The 21,869-nt window shown below is 45.1% G+C and overlaps 1 protein-coding gene across 3 annotated transcripts in view; it reads right to left on the minus strand.

Moving 5' to 3' along the window:
• The window catches only part of PPARA (peroxisome proliferator activated receptor alpha), a 41,097-nt gene extending 19,828 nt beyond the window's left edge, over positions 1–21,269 (minus strand). For 2 of the 3 annotated variants that reach the window (XM_069003443.1, XM_069003445.1), the window contains exons 1-2: positions 20,768–21,112; positions 18,369–18,491 (exon numbers count right to left, since the gene is read on the minus strand). The gene's annotated coding sequence lies outside the window, so the exon portion shown is untranslated. The other variant, XM_069003444.1, reaches the window with a different exon arrangement.
• Positions 21,270–21,869: the final 600 nt, after the last annotated feature.

The raw sequence follows: 21,869 nt of genomic DNA on the forward strand, positions 1-21,869 counted from the left end.
AGAGAGAACAATTTCTATGCACGTGATGAAAAATTTTCGTAAGCCACTCCTTCATCAAGACTGCCAGTTGCACACCTCCTCTCCAAAAAAACCCACTGTTGGGTTTTAGGAGTTCTGGATTTTTTTCTGTTAAAGGAATTTTCTCCATACGTGCTGCTAGGGGGACAAATGGCTGGATACTTAAGAAAAACAAAAGATCTAGCCATTAGGGGAGGGGTGCATCTGGCTACTCTTTTGTTTCACCTGGGTGTGTGGGCAGTCAGTTCCCGGTGTTTGGATGGAGAGGGAGGCTGCTTCTTCGGCTGCTTTTCCTTCTGCCAGAGAAACCCTGGGATCCCAAGCCCGCCTTCCCTGCCCCGCTGGGAGCTGGGCCATGGCTGCCCTGCCCCCGCTGTTGCTTTGAGCCTTCGCTACGTTGTAGCCGTGCTCGCCCTGCCTGCCCAGACCTCCAGGGGGTTCCCACCACAGCTCTGCAGTTTGGCTACATCTCGTCTGCCACCTGGGATTTGTGTTCATCCCTGCTGTTCCAGCCTGCTGCTCCTGAGAGTCCGGCCAGACACCGGGATCGGCTGCCCAGGGGTTTGTGAAGCCTTTGTTCCATCCCTTCCCCGGATCCCAGGGCACCAGTGCCGTGTGCTCCCCGAGCTCGCTCCGGAGCGCCCCCTGCAGCCGCGGGGGAACCATCGCACCTGCCCTGCTCACCGGGAGCCGCCAGCGCCCCTGCCGGCTGCGAGCGGAACTGCACCCGAGGGGAAAGGGCCTGACAGCCGAGAAGGCTGGGACTGGGTTTGTGATTGTTTGCTGTTACTGCCATAGTTATTGTTGTTTGTTTGACTGGTTATATATATAATAGTAAAGAACTGTTATTCCTATTTCCCACATCTTTGCCTGAAAGCCCCTTGATTTCAAAATTATAATAACTCGGAGTGAAGGGGGGTCGCATCTACCATTCCAAGGGAGGCTTCTGCCTTCCTTAGCAGACACCTGTCTTTCAAACCAAGACAGATCTTGGCGCCCAATGTGAGGCCTGAGGGCATTAAGAGAAAGGGATGAAAAAGGAATAACAGTTCCTGAATAACTTAATTTTGTGTGCTGAATATAGGAACCTTGTTAGGCAGCACTGTGTGGTCTAGTTTACCCTGGTTTGGGTGGCAGGTGGTCATGGCTATATACTTCCCCTTTGCAGCTCCTTACCTAAACATGGGTCCTCTGACTAAGGCCACCATTGCTGTTATCCAGCTTGCACTGTGGGTCAAGAAGGTGAAGAATTCATGGGCTTGTAACTTCCTCCGGAATGTGGGCACGTGGATAAACGGCTATCACACACTGAGCGCGTATTTCTGGGGTTATGTTAAAAATGGTACCTTCTGTGAGGAAATGACACCAGGGGAAGTTTTCTCCCAACCCCTCAACCAGTTCTTGGGCCCACCCCACCAACTTTCCAAGGGTTTAGATTTCCTCTGGTACTAACCAACTGGTGCTGGTAGGCCTACTCTATTTAGCACTCAGGGATAAGTTGAGATTGGTTTGGATAACTACCCAGACATCGGCCCCAGAGACTAGAGATCCTACCCCAGAGCCTGATCCTGCCCCAGAACGTGACATGGCCCCAAACACTAGAGATCCTACCCAGACCCTGATCCAGCCCCAGAGTCTGACACAGCCCCAGACACTAGAGACCCTGCCCCACAGCCTGACCCTGCCCCACAGCCTGATACTGCCCAACAGCCCACCTCAGAAATGGACTACCCAAACTGGGTGGGGATACTGGTGAAGGGGATGCAAGAGATGCGCCAGGAGATATACCAAGTGCTAAGAGAATACACCTCCTCAGCTAGTGAAAAACCCTCTCCCTGCCCAGAAGAGGGTGAGTCCGATGATGCAGCAGTGGAACCCATGGATGTTACAACTGTCCAGGTTTCAGCTGAACCACAAGGACAACCCCAGCCAGCAGCAGTCGCCCCTGTGCAAAGGAGGAAGTATAAGACCAAATCAGTACGACCAGTTAATGATGATGGGGAACCAGGGCCCTCACAACCAGCAGGAGAGCCAGAGCCGGAAATCATCACTGAGTCCCTGTCGTACGACAGTCTCCGTGGTATGCAAAAAGACATTGTGCGAAGGGGGCGTGAGCCTTATACAACCTGGCTGCTTCGGGTTTGGGACCTTATGGGCACAGGTGTGCAACTGGATAGTGGTGAGGCAAGATATCTGGGATCGTTGACCCAGGACCCAGGTGTGGACCAGATATTTGTGAGGGAGCCAGGGCCCCTTTCTCTCTGGGAGCGGCTCTTAATGTGAGAGAAAGGTTCATTCACAAAGAAAGAATGCAGGAGTGCCATCATAGAATGCAGTGGAAGACACTTGAGGAAGGGATCCAACAGCTAAGAGAGGTGGCAGTATTAGAGGTACTCTTTGGGAGGGATGGACAGCACGGTAATGACCCCGATAAGGTCAGGTGCACAGGACAGATGATGTGGAACCTGGCAAGGCTAGGGCCATCGCAATACACCATCTTCATTGCCACGATTGATGCTGACAATAACCGAGAAACAGTGGGCTCTGTCGCCAACAGGCTCAGGAATTATGACAGCATGGTCAATGGCCTGCTGAAAGCTCATGTCTCTGCTGTGGTCCAGGACCTCAAAGAGGAGATGAAGGAGATGAAGATGGAAATGAGGGAGGAGATGAGGGAGGAGATGAGGAAGGTCAGTGTGGCACCAGTGCGAGTCACAGGCCCCCAAGTCAGAGCCCGTCGTCCCCCTGCTAGAGAGAGAGGGTGCACCCCACGAGCTGAGCTGTGCTTTTTCCTGTGTGAGCATGGGGAAGACATGAGAAGGTGGGATGGGAAACCCACCTCTGTCATGGCAACGCGGGTGCGTGAACTCAAGGAGGGAGGCACTAACCGAGGGGGTTCCGCTAAGGTGAAAGTAGCCTTGGCCTCCCGTGACTGAGCTGCCAGGTATTACAGAAGGGAGGATGATATGTCAGATCCCCTTGAAGGTACCTCGAGCATGTACACCCAGGGAAAGAATGATAACCAGGGCTAGAGGGGCCCTGCCTCTAGCCAGGGAGAGGCATGGGAGAACCGCGTTTTCTGGACAGTGTGGATTCGATGGCCTGGCACATCAGAGCCACAAAAATATGATGCATTGGTTGATACTGGGGCACAGTGTACTTTAATGCCATCGGGACATGTGGGGGCAGAACCTGTATCCATCCCTGGGGTGACCAGGGGATCACAGCAGTTGACCCTTTTGGAAGCTGAGGTGAGCCTGACTGGGAAGGAGTGGCAAAAACATCTGATTGTGACCGGCCCAGAGGCCCCATGTATTCTGGGCTTAGACTTCCTCTGGAATGGCTATTACAAAGACCCGAAAGGACTCAGGTGGGCATTTGGGATTGCTGCTGAGGAGGCAGAGGGCATTAGGCAATTGAACATCCTGCCTGGACTATCAGAGAATCCTTCTGCAGTTGGGCTCCTGAAAGTGGAAGAGCAACGAGTGCCAATTGCCACCTCGACAGTGCACTGCCAGCAGCATCAAATCGAGATGCTGTGATCCCCATCCACAAGATGATCCGTGAGCTGGAGAGCCAAGGGGTGGTCAGCAAGACCCACTCACCCTTCAACAGCCCCATCTGGCCTGTGCGCAAGTCTGACGAGGAATGGAGATTGACTGTGGACTATCGTGCCTTGAATGAAGTGACTCCACCACTGAGTGCTGCTGTGCCGGACATGTTGGAGCTCCAGTACGAGCTGGAGTCCAAAGCAGCAAAGTAGTATGTCACTATTGACATTGCTAATGCATTTTTCTCCATTCCTCTGGCAGCAGAGTGCAGGCCTCAGTTTGCCTTCACCTGGAGGGGCGTGCAGTACACCTGGAACCGACTGCCTCAGGGGTGGAAGCACAGTCCCACCATCTGCCATGGACTGATCCAGGCTGCACTGGAAGAGGGTGAGGCCCCAGAACACCTGCAGTACATTGATGACATCATTGTGTGGGGGAACACAGCATCGGAGGTATTCAGGAAAGGAGAAAAGATCATCCAGATTCTCCTGGAAGCTGGTTTCGCCATCAAGAAGAGCAAAGTCAAGGGACTTGCCCAAGAAATCCAGTTCCTGGGAGTAAAGTGGCAAGACAGATGACGTCAGATTCCCACTGAGATCATCAATAAGATCACAGCGATGTCTCCACCGACCAGCAAGAAGGAAACACAAGCTTTCCTAGGTGCCATAGGTTTCTGGAGAATGCACATTCCCGAGTACAGCCAGCTTGTGAGCCCTCTACGTGGTTACCCGCAAGAAGAACGATTTCCACTGGGGCCCTGAACAGCAGCAAGCCTTCACCCAGACCAAGCAGGAAATCGCTCACGCCGTAGCCCTTGGCCCAGTCAGGACAGGACCAGAGGTGAAGAACGTGCTCTACTCTGCAGCCGGGAACAATGGTCTGTCCTGGAGCCTCTGGCAGAAGGTGCCTGGTGAGACTTGGGGCCAACCACTGGGATTCTGGAGCCGAAGCTACAGAGGGTCTGAAGCCAACTACACTCCCACAAAGAAAGAAATCTTGGCAGCTTATGAAGGAGTCCAAGCTGCCTCAGAAGTAATCAGCACAGAGGCACAACTCCTCCTGGCACCCCGACTACCGGTGCTGGGGTGGATATTCAAAGGAAAGGTTCCTTCCAAGCATCACGCCACCAATGTTACTTAGAGCAAATAGATTGCCCTCATCATGCAGCGCGCCCAAATTGGAAACCCAAGTCGCCCTGGGATCTTGGAAATAATTATGAACTGGCCGGAAGGTGAGACTTTTGGGTTATCTTCTGAAGAAGAAGAGGAGCAGGTGACACGTGCCGAAGAAGCCCCACCATGTAACGAGCTACCAGAGAGTGAAAGACAATATGCCCTCTTCACTGATGGTTCCTGCCGAATTGTAGGCGCTAGCCGGAAATGGAAAGCCGCTGTATGGAGCCCCACACGACAAGTTGCACAGGCTACTGAAGGAGAAGGTGGATTGAGCCAATTTGCCGAACTCAAAGCCGTCCAATTAGCTCTGGACATAACTGAAAGAGAGAAGTGGCCAAAGCTCTACCTCTACACTGATTCATGGATGGGAGCCAATGCTCTGTGGGGTTGGCTAGAAAGGTGGAAGAAGGCAAACTGGCAGCACAGAGGAAAACCAATCTGGGCTGCTGAGGAGTGGAAAGACATTGCCACTCGGGTAGAGAAGCTATCCGTGAAGGTCTGTCATGTAGATGCTCATGTCACCAAGAGCCGGGCTAACGAAGAACATCGTAACAACAAACAGGTAGATCAGGCTGCGAAAATAGAGGTGTCCCAGATAGACATGGACTGGCAACATAGAGGAGAGTTGTTCCTAGCACGATGGGCCCATGATGCCTCAGGCCATCAGGGCAGAGATGCCACCTATAAGTAGGCACGAGATCGAGGGGTAGATCTAACTATGGACAGTATCTCCCAGGTTATCCATGATTGTGAGACATGCGCTGCGATCAAGCAGGCCAAGCGGGTGAAGCCCCTGTGGTATGGTGGGCGGTGGTCCAAATACAAGTATGGGGAGGCCTGGCAGATTGATTACATCACACTGCCTCAAACCCACCAAGGCAAGCACTACGTGCTCACAATGGTAGAAGCCACCACTGGCTGGCTGGAGACCTACCCTGTGCCTCATGCTACTGCCCGGAACACCATCCTGGGCCTGGAAAAGCAAGTCCTTTGGAGGCATGGTACCCCTGAGAGAATCGAGTCTGACAATGGGACTCATTTCAAGAACAGCCTTATAAACACCTGGGCCAGAGAACATGGCACTGAGTGGGTGTACCACATCCCTTACCATGCACCAGCAGCTGGGAAGGTTGAGCGGTGTAATGGACTGCTTAAAACCACCTTGAAGGCACTGGGTGGGGGGACTTTCAAAAACTGGGAGGTGCATTTAGCAAGAGCCACCTGGTTAGTTAACACCCGAGGCTCCACCAACCGAGCAGGCCCTGCCCAATCCGAACCCCTGCAAACAACAGATGGTGATAAGGTTCCAGTGGTGCACGTGAGAGGTATGCTTGGAAAAACCGTTTGGGTAAAGTCTGCCTTGAGCAAAGACAAACCCATCCGTGGGGTTGTCTTTGCTCAGGGACCAGGTTGCACTTGGTGGGTGATGCAAAAGGATGGAGAGACCCGATGCATACTTCAAGGGGACCTTGTTTTAGGGTGAACTACCCATGGCTCTGTACTTTTATCAGTATCTGCATATATATAATTCGGGTGATGCATGTATTTATATGGTTAAAAAAGTTAAGTTTCTTGTAACATGTTAGTATAGGAAAAATTCGGGGTAGATAATGTTGGGGTTTTAGGAGTTCTCCTGGGTTTTTTTTCTGTTAAAAGAATTTTCCTCATAAGTGTTGCTAGGGGGACAAATGGCTGGGTACTTAAGAAAAACAAAAGAGCTAGCCATTAGGGGAGGGGTGCATCTGGTTACTCTTTTGTTTCACCTGGGTGTGTGGGCAGTCAGTTCCCGGCGTTTGGATGGAGAGGGAGGCTGCTTCTTCAGCTGATTTTCCTTCTGCCAGAGAAACCCTGGGATCCCAAGCCTGCCTTCCACGGCTGCCCTGTTGGGAGCTGGGCCATGGCTGCCCTGCCCCTGCCATTGCCTTGAGCCTTCGCTACGTTGTAGCCGTGCTCGCCCTGCCTGCCCAGACCTCACCTCCAGGGGTTCCCACCGCAGCTCCGCAGTTTGGCTACATCTCGTCTGCCCCCTGGGATTTGTGTTCATCCCTGCTGTTCCAGCCTGCCATTCCAGCCTACTGCTCCTGAGAGTCCAGCCGGACACTGGGATCGGCTGCCCAGGGGGTTTGTGAAGCCTTTGTTCCATCCCTTCCCAGGATCCCAGGGCACCATTGCCGCATGCTCCCCGAGCTCGCTCCGGAGCACCCCCTGCAGCCGCGGGGGAACCATCGCACCTGCCCTGCTCACCGGGAACCACCAGCGATCCCTGCCGGCTGCGAGCGGAACTGCACCCGAGGGGAAAGGGCCCGACGGCCGAGAAGGCTGGGACTGGGTTTGTGATTGTTTGCTGTTACTGCCATAGTTATTGTTGTTTGTTTGGCTTGTTATACACATATAGATATATAATAGTAAAGAACTGTTATTCCTATTTCCCATATCTTTGCCTAAAAGCCCCTTGATTTCAAAATTATAGTAACTCGGAGTGAAGGGGGGTCGCATCTACCATTCCAAGGGAGGCTTCTGCCTTCCTTAGCAAACACCTGTCTTTCAAACCAAGACACCCACCTAAAAAAACTTCATCTTTCTTCCCTTTACTCAGCCATACTCCAACATACCATATGCAACTTGTAAATCTCCTTGCTTTTAAAAGAAGTCAAAATTCACATACCCTAATTTTGAAAATTGATAGCAAAGCTATAAAGTTAGGATCTTAAAAGTCACGTAAGGAAAAATTCTATGCAACCTTGATTCCAGCTCTCTTCCCAGCCCCATGGCAGGTGAGTGAGCAAGTGGGGCTTGGTTGCCTCCTGAGGTTAAGCCATGACAAAGTGGTACAAAAAACATAGGAATGTTTTTTTTGTTTTCTATTACTCAGCCAAACTCAAGGAGAACTTACTGAGCTCAGAAGCTGCGTTTCTTTGGTCCCCAGATTTTCTGTCCCACTGGATTTTAAATGACATTGGCTAGTGTATATTACAGGTTGATGTCTCTGAACAGGGCCACTCACCCTCCTTTTAAATGTGACCTTCCTGCTTTAAACTATTCAGCTGCTTTCTAGACCTTCAAGATTATATATCTCCACAATTTCCTCCAATGCTTTCTTTCACTTATTAAACACATTTATTATACACTAAATAGTTTTAAAAATTGTTTGTTTTGCCAAGATTACTGTTTAAGAAATAACTATTAACAGGACAGCAACAAAACTATTCAGGAGATAATAAAAGTATTTATTTCAAATATCATACCCTCTCACTTTCGCACAACAGATGCAGTTACTAATAGAGAAAAAAACTACAAAGCAGAAATTAAATTTCAGCAAACAGAAATAAGAGAAGTAATTCATCTCACCTAACGTCAAACAGCTCACTTAACATGTCTAGGTTGAGTGAAGCTCAATGGAATTTGCAGAGCCATGACTGATCTTTGTGGCCATGATTACACACTAAAAACATGATACTTTTCAATCCGACCACTTCTCTGATCCAGTTCACTGCAAAGCCTTACAAATATTAGTGCTGGCTCAATGGAGAGAGCAGGAGTAAGCAGTCAGGAAGACGGATACACATGCTGCATGGCCAAAAAATAACTGCATGTAAAGCCTGAATCTCCTTTGCAGAATCCAGTGACTGTGTGGACTGGCTGGGTCTGCAAACCAGGCACTTGCACTGCCTGAAGTGAAGAAGCCAGTGCATCTTTGGTCTTCTGTGAGAGGTGAAAACTGCTTTACAGATCAGACAGCACCTCTATTAGGTTAAGGGGTATTACCATCTTTCAGCAGGGCCATGGAACTCTCATGCAGGCTGCTATGTGCACATCCCACAGATACTCACCTTCCAGCAGTAAAACTGCCACTGAAATCCAGTAACTGGAAGATACAGGCATTTACTCTGAGTTGACACAACATGCTCCAATTAATAAATAACAAAAATGAAATTGAAGTTCCAATGCTGGAAACTCAAGCTGAGAGTAGAATCTAGCTCAAAGAAAGACTTCTGCTGCTTGTAAAGAATAAAACAACATCCTAGCATCAAGTGGCTTTCTAATAGAGAATTTTAAATTCAACAAGCCCCTCAAGATGCTGGTAACTAGGAACTCCGTTCAGAACACTTTATATTTACAATGATTTCATATTAGACCAGAAAATAGATTTCACCATATTTCCTCCACACCATTAGACTAGTCAGCCTGTAGCAGACAGCTCAACTTCAGATGTAAAGAAAGACAGCTCCTGGTTATCGGTGCAGTAAGATCTGAAGCCTGTGTTTAAAGAAGCCCCTGCAATCCCTTTAACAACAGGAGCCAGATTTGGTTTCATCAGCAACAGGACAGGAAGGTTTTGCAACCTTTGCCTCCAGGCTCCAAAGACAAGACTTACAGGTCTATCATCTCAAGTTTACACCTATCTTCAATCATGCTTGCTTTCTTCCACATAAATGGATATATCAAACATGGCATTACTCAAATTTGCATCAAGGTCCTTCTGATAAAAGGAAAATCCCATATTGTAAAGAGTGGAGATTGAGTTGTTGTTTGAACTGCCTTCAAGCTCAAATAGGTTCAAGTCTGCATAGAATACCAACATGACTTTGAGATTTTTTGGTAGTTGCTTTTATTTTTTTCTCCTCTAAATGTGAGTTTTCATATCCAAAAATTAAATGCTTTGGAGGTTTCTGTAATTTGGAATAGGAAGACTTGACTTTTCTGTCTAGTGAATGCTGAACTGAAACTAAAGTCAGAAATAGCTGTATGTCAAAGTAAAGCTTTCTTTTAAATCTGTGTCTGCTGAATCTTTTAAAGAACTGTCTACTCAGGACTTCAGTATAAGTCAATAGTAATATAAATTAACAAACTATATACTATACTTAGGGTTATTGAAAAACCTGTAATTTTCTCCCTCACTTTACTATTTTCTTCAATAAGTGTTTTTGGAGGGATCTTTGTTGCTTTGGGTTGTTTGTTTGTTTGTGGGGCTTTGGGGATTTTTGGTTTTTTTTGTTGGTTGGTTGCTTTGCATATTTTGAGTTCCTAGGTTTTTGTATTTTTTCAACTATATTATAACCCAGTCTGAAATTTAGATGGTTCCAAACCCAAGCAAGCACTGCCAAAGACTCAAGTGAAAAACTTTGTGTTAAGGAAGTCTTTTGTCTTGCTTCAATGTTTACAGTCCAGATACATAGAAGGCCTAAAAAGCTCTCAATTTGTAATGCTGTCTGTTTCTGTTTTTATAGTCAAACTGACTACCTATATCTAGCCTAATCTATAGAATCAAGATACTATTGTTAACATGGCTTTACAAAAATCAGCGTGGAAGGCAGTATGAAGGAAGATTATTCCATTTATTACACTAGTTGTTAATGCACTTAAAGCAAATACTCATATTGGAGTTCACAGTATCCAGTATTTTTGAGGCACAATCACTGAAGAAAGTATATTTTATTTAAAAGAGATTCAAAAGGACAATAAGAATTTATTTTCTGCAAGAAACTAAGCCATGGCAACATCTTAGTAACCACTATGTTCTAGAGTAGTCTGTGTTCTCTGCCATGTGCTGCCTTTCAGGTTCACTGCAGTTCCACCAATACTGCTCACGGCTCACCAGAATTTCTAATGAAAACCCCACTCCATTATTACATTTACAACTTTACACTTGCAATACACTCCCCCTTTTTCCTTTCCTCTCCCAAATGAAACCCTAAGTTTTGCTCTTTAACCAATCCATTTCAATGTCAGTATCTCTTCAAGTCACTGTTACAGTCCACTCCAATTATTCGATGTTTGAGGAGGATTCAAAAGATTATGAGTTAATCACAACAGCCATAGCAGTTTGTGCTTCAAAGTTCTACAAGTTCTAAAGCCTTTGTGAAAACACCTGGTAGGCAATGAAACTGACAGAACATATTGCCACACATGCTGGGTGTGTGTGCTGAACACTGACATGTGGAGACCACAACTGCTGAGAAATGGAGATCTGGTGCATCATTTAAGAGGCTGTTCCCTCTGCATGTGCATCAAAAGCTGGGGTTTGATTTATGATTGATATTTGAACCAAGGAGAGGTCACATTCAGACAAACATGGCATACATGTATTTGCTATTTGATCCAAGAGCCAAGGTCACGTTCACACAAATGTGTCATCTGAGTATTTGATTTATTTTTATTACCCCGTTGATGAACTTAAAGTTCTTTTACTTTCCTCATGTGTCCCAAAAACTCCTTACCCATTTATTCGGTGTGCCCTAAAAACTCCTTGCCCATTTACCTGGAAGTTGCCAGGTTTTCTAAGTTTTGCAATCCCGTACAAATGTCTGATGAGCTAATTACATAAGCCAAGATTTTGCATTGATTAACAGTTAGGGACACCTTAATTTCAGAGATCAGAGCTCAGATTGAGGCTAAATCTGGTTGCATGGTATGGCCAGAATTAAGAGAATTGAGAAAAAGGAACAAACTAAAAATCCCACAAAAACTATCTTATGAACTACATGCACAGATTAGATGTTCTAAGCCATTGTCAGGGGCTTTTTTCTAAAGTTATTATGTAAAAGTAGTTTGAGTGGTGAAGTCAAAGTTGATTACAACATGTACAGCATTTTCCAACAGCCCACACATTTGCCCCAACATGCAACTGGGAACCAGATCCTTAAGTCTAAATTGGGATGCTGCAATTGTTTCCTTATACATGTGATTACTACATCTCAGATTATGAAAAGCGCCTGCTCGACAATTTTCTAACTATACCCAGATATTCTACAGAGACCTCATTTGTTGAAGGACACAGATATCTGAGGGTAACAGGCAAATAGAAATTGCATTTTAGAGTGGTGACTAAATGATTATCTCAAATATAATCAATTTCTGAAGTAAATAAAATGTAAGCCCCTTGCTAAGTCTCCTGCAGAGTACATTTTCACTACATATGGTAAAAATAAACTTCATAAGGTAACAAATTAAAGACATCTGTGCAACTGAAATTGTCAATTAAAATTATAATCTAATACACACAGATGTAGTGCAAGGCAAAATTTTTGGCATATTGATGGTGCTGCTACGTAAACCTCTCACTCAGAAGATTTACTTGCTCACATGCTTGATACAAAAACCCAAAACCAAACAAACCCACAAAACCATAACACACATGAATGTTTTATCAAGAAAAACATAATGACTTTTACAAGCATAATTGTCTAGTAACTCATCCTAACAATGTGAAAATTCAGACATACCATATTTATGAAAAGAAAAAGCCAATTGCCACTAACCTAAAGTCAAACAGACACGTGGATGCACTTTCTGAAGCTGGTAATATTTCAACAATCTTTAGGGTTTCTTTTCATGTGTAAGTATGGATAACTTGTGTTCTTACAAAACAGGATATAAGAATCCCTTTTGTTTTTTATCTGCAGACCTTTATGTGTGACAGCAAGTGGTATATATTATTGATAACATACTCTTTAGTATGTTATCATAACAAATATCGTATATATATTTTATCATAACATGTATCAGTAACATGCTCTTTAGCAATTAGAATACTAATCAGTCTTTAGCTGAAATTTATCATAAAAGAAGGATAAGAAATAATTACCTAATCTTTTGTTTTCTGAGCATATTTAACCTTCCTGTATTATTTCAACCTTTCTTATTCTTCAAAAGAAGAGCAAAGGATTGTTCCTCTGACATAAATACTTCAACTGAATACAACCTCATTCAAGGCCACGTATTATATTTGACAGACACCAATTAATTTTTAGTTTATTGACTGGCAATGAAATTTTTGCAGCTGTGTGTGATTTTGCAAGTTTCAATAGCATGATTAAAGCTTGGGAGCATTGAGGCAATACCCAGATTTGAGAAGTACCATTCATACAGGTGTTTACTATTGCCCTCTGCCCACAACACCCCTGAAGCACCACAAATGCACTGTGGCTGGTTCAGCCTGAACTCCCTTGTCCTCCTGTGCTGGCTGGCAACCAACAGGCCAAACAGAACAGACAACTGCTGAATTCATATTGCCTCACTTCCTCAGCAGGGTCAATAATGTGTTTTCCTTTCTTCTTCTCAGTCACCAACTTCCATGAAAATGCCAGAACTTTAATGCCTTTGCAGCCATTACTGTTCTCTCTAATTTGAGAAGACTTTCAGGTTCAGAATTATTGGGTGGGGGCAGAGGACCACAGACCTTACTGCATATACCTGACAGGTAACTAGACCAAAAGAGGTGAGAAGACAACCCTGAAAATTGCTTTCAGTTTTGGGGCATAACTCTTCCAAGACTGATCTGGACATTTGCCTGCACTACCTGCCCCCCCCTCCCCCTTTTTTCCCAATTAATTTATGGTATTTATTTTATATTTGCTGGGGTTTGTAGAACACACAAGTGTACAATAGGTGCTTGAAGTTATGTCAATACTTGGATTATTCTAGAGTTTTCTAGGGTCCCTCACTTTGACTCCTAATCACACACTTTATTAAGAAAAAGATAATTTGCTATCCTTGAAATAGTGGTTAAATATTCACTTTGGCTGAGGATTTCTGACCTGTGAGCAAAAATACTAATTCTTGCAGATATCTTAATGGCAGCATTCTTCCTGAATAAAGAGCTATTGTTTTGGAATGAAACTTTCAATCTAAAAGGAGAGGGAAAAAAGAAAAAGCTAAATTAAAATTACCTAATGCAAAAATTTGAAACATTTGTTTAGCATATTGATTTAAGATTGTGAAAAGTGTCATTTGAGTCTTACCTGCCATTTAATGATTAGGCCTTTCAACCCCCCATTTTTAGTCGACTTAGAGAGATTCAACTTCTCTACCTTACAAACTCCCAAATTTTGCCACCTTGATCTCATTACACGTCCTGCTCAGAAAAATAGAAATAAAAAAGCCCACAACTTTGCATCTGTACTTTTTCCTACCAAAGCTCTCCTACTTAAGACCAGTATTCCTTTAAAAGAGACAAGAAGTCTCTTTGTTTTCTCTTTTCATTTATAGCTTAAACTTCTAGCTTGGGTTCCTTATTGTTTTGGCTCAGGACAAAAGTCCAGTTGCTTTGGTACCTGATACTGCAACTTCTTTCTTCAAAGATCAATAACAACAAAAACATCTTTCTGCCTCAAGAATGCCTCCTTTCAGTCACCAGCACATTCCCGATCCCAAATCTCAGGTTGCAGTCCTTTTCAATACTGTTTCAGCTGTCTTATCCCTCTCCTCCATCAGCCATATCACCCCATCCCCAAATCACCACCCTCACCCCCTCGGTCCTCCAGTCTCCTATCTCAGCTCCTCCAGCATCTGCACAGCTGCACCCGCCTCACCATCTGCAACCCATCGCATGATTCATCACCAAACATAACAGACCATGATTATTCACTATTTGAAAAGCTACAGTGGAATTTACATCTGTTTCTGGAAGAGGTTCAAGAAGCCTGAATTCCCCTTCTTAGCAGAGAACACCACCACTGTGTATCTTCAGTGGTTTTATTTCACTGATAAAGTTTATGCCCTTGTCCAGACATAGTAACAGGACTTATTTGATAAATTAAATTTAGCTTAACAGAGGGATTTATATCCTTTAAAAAATAATGACCCTCAGTTAGGATATTACAGATTTAGGCCCCTTCTGCTTGCAAGTGTCTTTTTGAAAATTGAGTAATTCCAATGGGCCAGCTTTTATACTCTTCTACCAGCACAAAAAATTCAAATGTCTTCTGTAACTAGCACCTGAAGTTGTGTAGTTTACTTATTCTTTATTGTGCTACAATTTTACTCATTCGTTACAAGTATTTTTACAAGCTCTTGTTGCTCCGCTGTTACGTTTAAGTCAACAAACAAATGAAACCTGCTAAAAATAAACTAACTTCAATTTAATGTCATGCCACAACGCAGAGTACCCAGAGTGGAATGTGAAACAAAATTCTTTCACTTTCTGCTGTTGTTTTTTTTTTTTTTTTTTTTTTTTTTTTTTTTTTTTTGTTGGTTTTGGTTTGGTTTTTTTGCTAAGAAAAAGGCCTTCAGTTTTATTCTGATAATTCAGATATCCCTACCTTTAAAAGCTTTTCTTTGTGATAAATGTATCACACAAAAACAAAGTTTACACTGAATTAGCGTTTCTGACAGGAGCCCTGGCAACAGGCAATTAATCTACATTTTTTGGCAAATGGACATCAAGTACTTGTACATGCAAGCTCCTGACGTGTCAGACAGAGGATATACTGGGGACACATGACTTCACAGCTCTAAATCAGGTCACTCACTACAGGATACAGATCACAAGCCTCACTCCTGTGAGATCAAAAAGTGGCAAACTATAACCGATTATTTTCCTGCCATGTTTTCCCTGCTCATCCTCTATGACATGAAGGGTACCTGGTGGCCAGCTTAACAGCAATACCAGCACTACCACCCCACTCCTTTTGACCAAAGAAGCACCTGAGTTGCAGAAAGGTGAAGGAAGAATATGAGTCCAGTGAAACAGCCAGGAAAAGAAAACCTCTTTAAAAAGCCATGTATGAACTTTCACATTCCAGTTTCACTTCACTTTGTAAGGCATTTCAGCTGGCTTGAATGGGACTTTGAAAGAGCAGTTATGAGGACACAGCACACCGTCCACCTCCAGAGCACAACTGAGTTACTGGTTGCAAAATAAAGCTACCTGAAGGGTACCTAGACAAGTCAGCTTGAGTAACCTAACAGCTCCCTCACATCAAAGGGATATCCCTTCAGTAGCTCCTGACACTGCCTGCCCCGCACCTTCCCTCTCCCTCTGCCCTTCCAAGGCACGCTGCTCCCCGGTGCCTGCGCTGGCTCTCTCTCTGCCCGATCCGCTGGCCACCTCTGGCAGCGGGAATTATCTCCCCGACACCGCTCTGGCCCGCAGCAGCCTGGCACACTCCCAGGAGAGCGCCCGGCCCAGGGCACTCGTTGCTCTGCGCCTGAGGAGCAGCACGGCTGCGTCCCTGCAATCCCGACACTCCGATCCAGCTCCCAGGAACAGTCCCTGGCGAGTTTCATTCCCCAGTGTATACACAGCCCCGGTGAAACACTTCTGTTCACTGAATCAGTAGAAGTGTAACGCAGGAAAACCATAAACAGCTATAGAGAGCTGAACAGACCCCCAGAGGGGCAGAAAAAAGACGGATAGAAACGTGTGGATGGCAGAAGGAAAGCAGGAGGCTAGATCAGGTCCAGCCATGCTGTGTAGCCACACTTCTTGCTGTAGCCCGTATCTGCTAGGATTTGTCAGGAGCCACTGACAGAGGACATCCTATTGTTTTTTGCACTTATGTGTTCATTCATACACACACCCCCCCTTGCCACGTAAAAGAGAAATAAAATTAATGATAGCCGCAAATGGAACAAGTCTATATTCTTAGAGGGTAATCACTATTACATTTCTACAGGATTTATTACAGGATTTAGAATCTTCAGAAAATGCAACTCCTTGTAAATTCTGTTAGAATGACAGCAGCTCAGTATGCTGAAAATCAAGGGCCCAAAACTAGAAAATCTGACAGCTGTTTGAAAATATTGGCCTGTTTATGTACAGTTACATCTGTGTGGCAGCACAGAAATACAGGTACAGCTGCTGCTTTGTTCAGAGGCAGTACCTTGTGCTGCTTGTCTCTTGCTTATACAGGTACTAAAGCTGCTACTCGATTTGATCAGACTGGCCTGCTTGACTGCACACAGCATATCCTTTATCCTGAGTTGGGTAAGAATATATAAACTTCACTTATTTTATATATATATATGTATATAGCTATTTTGTAATCTTCCATTGAAAACTGCCAACAAGCCAACAATACTCACTATGACCTGTGGGCTGCAATTAATTGTGTTTTAATATCAGAGTGTATGAATTAATTGACAGCTGTACTGGAGGATTCCTCAGCCCTGTTGGACAGAATGCCACCTGCCTGCTAATCAACAGTCTCCAAAGCAGTCTCCTGACACAACACCCATCTTCTCCCTCATCCTCCCCCTCAGATCCAACTGGTTTCATAGTATATTCTTCAGCCTTACTACTCCAGGGAACTTTTCCCATACACATTGAATAAAGATGCCAGGGAGTTTGGTATGGTTTTATGGGAGCCTGCCCCATGACTCCAATGTCAAGTATTTTGTACCATTCTTCCTGAAGCAGCAACACTAACAGCAGGTTAGGAAATGTCATCAGTAATTCAAGTCCTCACTTTCAAATCAGTCTTGCAAACAGACAAGAGTTCTTCTTACCTTCTGAACGTTCATGTTCAGTGGTTTGTCCTGTGATTTGTTATATCAATTATTTCCCATAAATAATTTTTAAAACAAAACAGGCATGTAGCACTTAATTGTGTAACAAAACAAAACAAAGAATGGCAATACAAGCCTATATGCAGGTTACTTAGCTTAACTTACTCAGCATAACAGTGCTGGATGCATGGATATACACAACAAAACAGTAAGACCTGCCTCCAAACCTTAATCACAGGCCACAGAAGCGTTTCAAATGATCCATTTTATGATTTTTTTTGTTTTAAAATGTAAGTAATATTAAGTTATTGTGGTATTATTTTTCCACGTAAAATAAATCAAAGTCTAAACTATTCACAACAAGTTCTCTCAGCTCCAGGATGTATATACTCACAAATGAGTAAGGATTTACTCAACCAGCACACCAAACAGCAGCTCTGGTTTCCTTCTAGGTATTTCTCAACAAAATGAAAACAAACTAATGAGATAAAAAAATATGAAATATGAAATACTGGACTAACTCACTTTCACATGTATTTCAGCTGCCTGGAAACAAATGCCAAAGAGCTGTACAACCTCAGTACAACCGTACAACTTCAGCTCACTGCTCTGAGTTCCTCAAGGCAGACACATTTTGGAACAAGTTTCTTTTACTATTTGGAAAGATTTAGTGAATAATTTCTCGGTTTATACAAACCAGTCACGTAACAACTCAAGCCTCAGTCAGGACTAGAATGCCAATGAGTTGTGGTTTATAATTTATATTAATCTGTGCACGAGAAGTCCTTCACTGGACACAGAAATTACACTTCTTTGATATTTAAAGACACATGCAATGCACTTATAAATAAATATTGTTTCATAAGCAGAAACTATGAGAAGTGGTATGAGGAAGTGGAGTCAGATTTGGCAACATCTCAATGCCCCATGCAATCTGGTCACACAACAATCTCCTCATATCAGTTGAATATCTTTAAAACATGTCAAATATCACACTCTTTGAGAGATTTTAGTTTTATTTAAGTTTTATTTTAGTTTTATAGTGATGATTAAGAGCCTAACCTTACCAGACAAGTACTTTTTAATTCAGTGAAAAATTCAGCCTTCTACTTCATAAAAAGTCATTCAGTATTTAATTTAACAGACCTGATCCTGCGACATGCTGAGCACTCTACTTCTAAAACATTAGGAATTCAGAATTCTACTGACTAGCACCTAAGACAGCAGTAGATATCAGAACATAAGGAAGTTTTACTTTGTTCTCCTGATTGTGCTACTACTTTCTGTTTATCAATTATTTCTTGGCACTACATGCTCAAATTTCTTTCCTTGTCATTTGACTATACATTAATCACTCTTCACAGAGATTCTATGCCCAGTCCATGTATGTACTCACCCCATCATGCAGCATCTTGCAAGGCTGAAACAGAAGTTGTTTTCCAGAATGTCTTCCCCTTCCATTTCATGTGCAGATTGGTGATAACAAGCAGTTCTTCATCAATAAAAAGCTGCTGACATTCTTAAAAAAATAAAATCAACAAAATTTCCCAGGGCTTACTATACTGATTTTACATAGCTATGATGTAATATAACTTTAAAAAAATTCTTTATGCTTCTTCAGAAAAAAAATTCTTTCATTTCACTTGGCCTAAAATTATTTTTAAATGACTGAGGCTGTTAGTATGTCCCTACTTTTACAGCAGGACCACACTGACATCTAGCTAACTAGGGAATATAATTGGTATATCCCAATGTAATGCTGATATTTTTTTGTTCATACTAAAAGAATTCAAAACCACTCAACTGAGAAAACTGTAGTGACAGCCCTGTGCTATTTTAATTATCTGTTATAGAGTAAAATACTTTTACTCCTAAAGAGCATTCTCACAAATGTCCAAGTCTTTCTGTGGACACATGTAGAGCAGTTATGGTTTCCAAAGTGCACACACAGTCCCATGAGATGTCTTTCCAACTGACCTTTATTTTGAGGATTTACATCCCAAAGGTAGATATTTTGTTTTTATATACTTTATAAGACGTATAAAATAAAACCATTCATAGCTAAAAAAACCTAACAAATTAAAGATTCAGAGAGATTTTATAAAAGTGGATTAAAAAAAAAGTTTAAATTCAAAAATGATGCAAGAAAATATGCTTGCACATTTAATAAACATGAATTCAACTTCATTTATTTTTCAAGACAAGTATAGTGCCCTCTTTTTTTCCCCCTTGCAAAAATATGACATGTGCAACAGAAGCAGAACTCAGAACCCAAATCTTACCAGGAAAGCTATAGAAAAGTAAAGACAAAAATACAGCTGTTTGCAGTTTTGAAGTACAAGCTGCTTCTGAAAAAATACTAAGAAAAGTTGTATTTCCTTGCCCACTTTGGGACAACAGTAAGCATTATAATCCATTTTTTAGAACATCTCAGGCCATATATCCTGTAGGATATTATTGTGCCTTATATTTTTATACGACTCCACACATGAAATATTAAAAGCATAACAATGCAAAATCACAACTGAAGTGTAACCCTTTCTCCATAGTTTAAAATTCATGATACCCTTTATGAAGACTACAGCATTACCAGAAAATGAAGACACTAAAGAACTACTGAAAAGCAAGTGACAAACCCACAAGGTGTTTCCATTAGGTAGCCAAAACTGCCTATGCACCTGACTGTAGAGGATGACAGCCAATACAAGGCACCAACAGACTGATAAGAATGCTTTTTTGGACCATGCTAAGAGTTCCTTCCAAACATGGGAAAAGAGAGCAAGCATGCTGTCTGTGGAGTTCCACAAACCTCTGATAAGGTCTGCACACTCTCATCCTTCCAATACACTACATTGCATTACTTGAAATTCCCAAAGTTGCCACTCAAAGTCACTACGAGCCGATGGCCGCTCGGTAGCTCATGCCAGCCAACAAAGGTTATGATACTGGTTTAGGTTTGAGCAGACGTGTGACCACGTCACATGAACCACAACTGCCTCCGTTCCAGCATGAGACCAGGTAGCCAGCCTCAATGCTACATCAACGATTCAGGATTTACAAAGCAAACACTTTTTACAGCTGATCCATTTTGCTGCCTGCAAAGCGAATTTCAAAAGGTGGGCAGTGCCAGATGCCAATGAGAAAGTCTGTGCATGTTCTGTAATACAGGGAGCTTGACCACAATTTTCCTTCACAACAAAACTTATGCAACACCTTTATTAGTGCAGTACTACTAAGACACCCAGTGCCAAAAGTGCCAAACATTATCATTCCAGATAATCCTGTGTGACGAATCCTGTGCTCATGCTACTTCCATCAGAGAGCTTAGGAACAGCTCCCCGTGTCACCGAGTGAGACTGGGCCAATCTTAGTATGAATACAAGAAAGCACCTTTTCGCACTCCTTTCCATTGTCACTTCTGGAATGCTTTTTGAAAAGCAAGTATCCAGCCCCATAGGGACAACCAAGAATTCAGCAAACCACAAAAGCAAACCCCGGAGGCATTCCCACTGACCTGCTCCTTGCTCCCAGGACAGAGGACCCTCCTCTGACCAGCCGACCGGGAACAGCACAACCCGCCTGACTGAGCCAAGCCAAGAGCGGGAACCTCCAAGCACGTACTTTCTGCCTAGTGCCCGAGTTCATTCCAGGTTAAGGGCAATCCAGATGTTCCGTTTAGGAGACATGACAGTTGCCAACCAGCCCCTCGTGTGACAGGGCATTTCCCCCTCCTCTGTTCCCACCCCCAGCGCCCTAAAATCCCGCTCCCCAGGGTCTTCCCGGGTGGCTCGTTACCTGCGCCCGCCCGCTCCGGGCCGGCTCTGCCCGTCCCGCAGCCCCTCGGCCCCGTTCCCGCAGCCGGCGGCCGGCGCCGCGCCGAGCGAGCAGCGGGAGCCGCTACAGCATCTCCCCGGGCCGGCTACCTCCTCCTGCCGTCCGCCGCCGCTCCGCCGAGGGCTTCACACCGCGGGGCCAGAGAGATAAGTAATAGCGAATAGCAAGGGAGGGGAGGAGAAGAAAGGACAGGTCATTAGCAAAGCCGCCGCCGCGTTAGCAAGGCGGGGGCGTCACCCAGCCCCGGGCGGGCGCTCCCGCCTCCTCGGCGCCCCGGCCGGGACACGGGCACCGCGCGGGCGGGGGCGCCCCTAAGGCAGTACCGTGCATCGCTGCCGCGGGCTGCGCAGGGCCGGGCCGGGCCGGGCCGCGTCCCCGACTGCCGGCGGGGAAGGAACGGGAAGGGAACGGGAGCGGGGAGGGAACGGGAGCGGGGAGGGAACGGGAGCTGGAACGGGGCGGGAGCGGCCGGTGACAGGTCCCGGAAGTGAGGTCGGCACACACCTCCCGCCGCGGCCGCGCGCCATTGGCGGGGTGGGGACAGCCCCGCTCCCCTCACACCCCTCACTGCCCTCACACCCCTCGCTGCCCTCACACCCCTCGCTGCTCTCACACCCCTCGCTGCTCTCACACCCTCACTCCGTTCGCTGCCTTCACACCTCTGACACCCCTCCACTGCTCTCACACCCCTCCCACCCCTCACTGCCTTCACTGCCCTCACACCCTTCCACTGCCGTCAGACTCCGCACTGCCCTCACTCCCTTCACACGCCTCAGACCCCTCACTCACTCCAGAACCCCCCGGCCCCAGGTCCCACCGCGCCCCCGCATTTTTACCGGGACACGGGGCTGAGGGGGTCCAGCCTGAGATCCCGGGGCGTTCGGCCAGCGGCGAATAAAGCCCCGCCGGCCGGAGGAGCGGCCCGGCTGCCGCGGGCACGGTGAGCACCGCCTGCCTCAGGGCCGGCGCGGAGGGGCCGTGGCCGTGGCTACCCACCGCTCTACAAAACACTTCTCAAAATCGCATAAATGCGTGTTTGCCTTCACGTTTGCATTCAATTTGG

Source organism: Aphelocoma coerulescens, chromosome 1A, assembly GCF_041296385.1.
Source record: "Aphelocoma coerulescens isolate FSJ_1873_10779 chromosome 1A, UR_Acoe_1.0, whole genome shotgun sequence".
Lineage (NCBI taxonomy): Eukaryota > Metazoa > Chordata > Aves > Passeriformes > Corvidae > Aphelocoma > Aphelocoma coerulescens.